We start from the raw sequence: 4,476 nt of genomic DNA on the forward strand, positions 1-4,476 counted from the left end.
GGGCACTTTTGAAACTGTTACCCTTCAACTCACTCAAACGGTGATGCTTTTCATCTGAAACCAGAGCGTCCAGCCCCCGTTTGCACCAGCATCGCCAAAGCGGGGGATTAAACCGATTTTGTTCTTTCGGTGGCCGCTTGAGGGTGGATCCGGCCCGAGAGCGGGATCCACCCGCCCACCAAGAGTGAAAATAATTGGAAGTGTGTGTGACTTTTTGCCCTGCAATGCAACCCCCCCGGGATGTTTCCTGCAGCTCTTCCCCTCACGCCAATCCCTGCCCAGAGGTTTTATTCGTCTTCCTCTCAGCATTGTTCGGGGACATGTCAGAACGGAGCTTTCCTGGCAAGGGCCAGTGTAGTATCCCGGAGTGCAGGACTGAGCTCACTGCAGGGCAGAATTGAGGGGCACCGGCTGAGCTGTGGGTAGGGTGACCAGATGTCCCAATTTTTGGGGTCTTTTTCTTATATAGGCTCCTATTACCCCCCACCCACTGTCCCAGTTTTTCACACTTGCTGTCTGGTCACCATAGCTGTGGGTGGGGAGGCCTGAGCTGGGGCAGCAGGGGGCTGTGGGAATAGCAGAGCATTGCAGGACAGGACTGAGGGGAAATTAGTCCAGTACCTGCTCACGCTGCTCCTGGCTCCAGCCTGCGTTCAATCCTTCCCTCCCTTTCATATTCACTTGGGTTATAGCAGCCTTGCCTGTAACTCCCTGGCCAGTCCTGATAGGGGGTTTGAAAGTGCATCTGAATGTACAGTGCTGTGATCTAGGACTTAGACAATGTGATGAGTTTCCAGGGCTCAGCAGCTAACATAGGCGGGGAAGGGGAGGGGGACGAAGGTCAAAAGGCAGGGAAGGAATTTCAATCTGTCTTTGCCAGCGCCTGTGCTTACTGCCAGGTAAGCAAGCTGCCTTCATTTTGTTAGCTTAACCCTCTGACCTAGGTCTGGGACAAGCAGCACGGGGCATAAATCCCGGAGCAGCAAAGCTAAAGTGGGCTCAGGAAAATGCTTGGAATCTGGCGGCCGGTGGTAATTAAACTTCCGCATACAGCAGCATTGCTGGGCGACTGTACAACACCCAGAAGTGGCTGCATTTCACTGCTGGGCGAGCGTTCCCCGGGCAGCATTGCTGTGTGACTGTAAAACAGCAGTTAGGTCCCACCCCAGAGGACGCTGCATTTCAGGGTTGGGTGAAGTCATCCCTGCAAACGCGGGGCCAAATCTGGATCCCATTCCCGTTCTTGCAACCCTGCTGAAGTCAAGTAGGGGGGTGTAACATGAGGGCAGATCTTGCCGCCGGTTTGTAAAGCGTGGTGCGTATCCCCTGGTGGGAAAGGAAGCCAGCAAAAAGGGGAAATCAACTCCCCCCGGAAAGGCTGTTTTCCAGCCCCAGCCCAAACACACCCTGCCTTCAGATCTTAGCAGCTGGCTGTTCGGGGCTGTGTTCTTTCCTCCCGGCTACACCTCTGCTACACACACCAGGGATAAGGACTCTAGGAGCTGTTCCAGTCCCTCCCAGTAACCCCCCCCAAACCTTCCCACTCCACACAACCCCCATCGATAGTGCATCTACCCAGGAAAGTATGAAATATTTGCAAAGCCTTCCAACATTCACCCCAGCTCAGCCAGCCCCTCTCGGCAGCTGATCCTCCTGGACTGCAACCAGCTCTGAACCTACAGCTGAATCCAGGTCTTCAAGAAACAAAATCATGTCTCTCCCGTTCCCCTAAAGCAGTGAGAAATCCATGAAGCGGATTCCTTCCCCCTCCTCCTCCCCGGCTGCTCCCTGCAGAAATCAGCCGCCCACAGCTCCAGCAAAACCCACAGGGAGGAGGCAAAGCCCACTAGAGCCCAGCTCCCTGCCAGGAAAGAAGAGGATTTTACCTGAAACTTGCCTGTCCCAGCACAGCAGCAGTCTGGGCTCGCCAGCAAAAGCCCTGTCGTCCCCCTGCAGGACAGACTCCTAACGCAGGCAGAGCAGCGGAGCCACTCCTCTGGGCCTGGCTCTCTCGCACACACTGGTGCAAAGGGGCCCGGGCACTCCTTATGTAGCACCCGCCTTCCCACCTCCACTCATCCGCTGTCAGCCAGCCTCCCCTGGCTCCAGGGGGAAAGGCTGCAGCATTCACACGCACAGCCCAGAGCAGGGCTCCACATTCCCAGACAAAGGATGGGGTTTCGGGGAGCTTCGGCTTGGTTTAGGGGATGGTAGCTGGGCAGGGAGATTTATGTCCCAATCCCAGCACTCTTTCTTCCCCTCTCCGCACCCCAATTAACCCTCGCCGGCACAGACACAGAGCAATCACCAGGCCAGATCAGAACCACGCTCCATCTAGCCCAGCCTCAGCCTCATGAGAACCAACCCCATACGGTGTACCCGCTCCATACCAGGCACATTCCCCGAAAGCTACACTGCCCTACCCTATCGCAATCCCCTGGCACCCGAAATAACGCCCCAGGGTGTGACTGTGCTGCAGCTTGTTCCTAGAGAATTCATAGGGTTGGCAGAATTTCAATGGCTAATATCGGTGTTTATTTTTAAGCATTTTTTCCTCTTTTTATTGATTTAAATTCCCATAGCCATGGGAAATCATGGAGGGGCTCAGACAACTGGTGAACGGCTCCGAATGAGACAGCTTTAGAAACCGCTCAAACACAAAGGGTCGGCATCACACCTCAAAATACACTCAGCAAATACCCCTAAAGCGACAAATCCGCCCTGGTTTTACTGTTCAGTTGCTGGTCCTTTTGTAACAAGCCTAGGTCAGACGTCTACATGGCGGGATTGGGACTCTAAATTCTCCAGCAGCATTTCTCTGACTGTGCCAGTCTGTAGATTTTGATATTATTTGTCAGTTTGGGTGTGGGCAGTGAAATCAATGTTTATCGACATTTACCAGGAAAAATCGAATCCCACCAAGTCTAAGGATCCTGCAGTGGTCCCAGGGCATATGTGCGCTCCGGGCGCTACCAGGGAACAGCTACAGATACGCTGCTGTAGCCCCCAGAGCGTAGACACTTCCTATATTGATGGAAGGGTTTTTTCAGTCAGTGTAAATAATCCACACCCCTCCTGAGCCGTGGTAGCAAGTATACACAAGGGGTTCACATGTTTTACACCTCGAGCGATGCAGATAGGTCCATCAAGATTGTAAAGTGTAGACCAGGGCCTGGTTAAGAAAGAAGCCCCTTGTGAGAAGTATCAGGGGGTAGCCGTGTTAGTCTGTATCTAGAAAAACAACAAGGAGTCTGGTGGCGCCTTAAAGACTAACAGATTTATTTGGGCATAAGCTTTCGTGGGTAAAAACCTCACTTCTTCGGATGTACCAACAACCGAACGGGGTGTCCCCACCTGCATAGGGCCCCTGCAAAGATGGGGGTAGCCCAGTCCCCAAGTGGGGACACAGCCAAGTTTAGTTGCTAGAGCAGGGGACTGGAAGTCCAGATGCCTAGGTTCTACGTCTCTGCCACTGACTCACTGCGTCACCTTGGGCAAGTCACTTCCTTGCTCTGTGGCTCAGTTTCCCCCCCCTTTGTGAAACAGGGATATCGTATTTATTGACCCACCTTGGTAAAACACTCGCGACCCCCAGATGAAACAGACAGGCAAGCAGACCAGCTGGCCCAGAAGAGATGTCAGGGCGTGTGAGCGACAAAGCGACCTGCCCTTAACGAGACACCACTCACGATTACAGCGAGGAGCGCCTATAGCTCTTGTCAGGCTGAGGGGCGTGAGCTGAGCGTGGGCGCTCAGGTCAGAGGGGATGTGGAAGGGAGGGCTCATACGTTTTAACTTCTTCCAGCTGCTCATTGTAAATTACATGGACTGATTTTCAGAGCAGCTCAGATCCTACTGAGGCTCCACGTAAGGGGACAGATTTTCAAGAACACTCAGGACATTGAGTGCCAAGAACTTTTGAAAATCTGGCTCCTAGCGTCCCTTAGGCTCAGGTATCAGCAGGTAACTTCCTCCCTTACATGTCCCTTCGGCATCTTTCACTAGACCACCCTTACGGACTGTTAATCCATGCCACCGGCTAAGCAGCAGATGATCACCAAGTAGAGTGACCAGATGTCCCAATTTTATAGGGACAGTCCCGATTTTTGGGTCTGTCATAATAACTATAAAGGGAAGGGTAACAGCCCTCCTGTGTACAATACTATAAAATCCCTCCTGGCCAGAGACTCCAAAATCCTTTTACCTGTAAAGGGTTAAGAAGCTCAGGTAACCTGGCTGACACCTCACCCAAAGGACCAATAAGGGGACAAGATACTTTCAAATCTTGGTGGGGGGAAGGCTTTTGTTTGTGCTCTTAGTTTTTGGGGAGAGTTCGCTCTTGGGACTGAGAGGGACCAGACATCAATCCATGCTCTCCAAATCTTTCTGAACAAGTCTCTCATATTTCAAACTTGTAAGTAAACAGCCAGGCAAGGCGTGTTAGTTTTATCTTTGTTTTCTCAACTTGTAAATGTA

General features: G+C 52.4%; 1 protein-coding gene across 1 annotated transcript in view; it reads right to left on the reverse strand.

Moving 5' to 3' along the window:
* LOC113409196 (tubulointerstitial nephritis antigen-like) overlaps positions 1 to 2,007 on the reverse strand; it is a gene marked incomplete at its 3' end in the record, with an annotated part of 8,224 nt that extends 6,217 nt beyond the window's left edge. The window contains exon 1 of the mRNA XM_026662861.1: positions 1,887 to 2,007. The remainder of the gene's footprint in view (positions 1 to 1,886) is intronic.
* Positions 2,008 to 4,476: the final 2,469 nt, after the last annotated feature.

The sequence above is a fragment of the Terrapene carolina genome, unplaced genomic scaffold, assembly GCF_002925995.2.
Source record: "Terrapene carolina triunguis isolate 2854851 unplaced genomic scaffold, T_m_triunguis-2.0 Scaffold30889, whole genome shotgun sequence".
In the NCBI taxonomy this organism is placed as follows: Eukaryota; Metazoa; Chordata; order Testudines; family Emydidae; genus Terrapene; species Terrapene triunguis.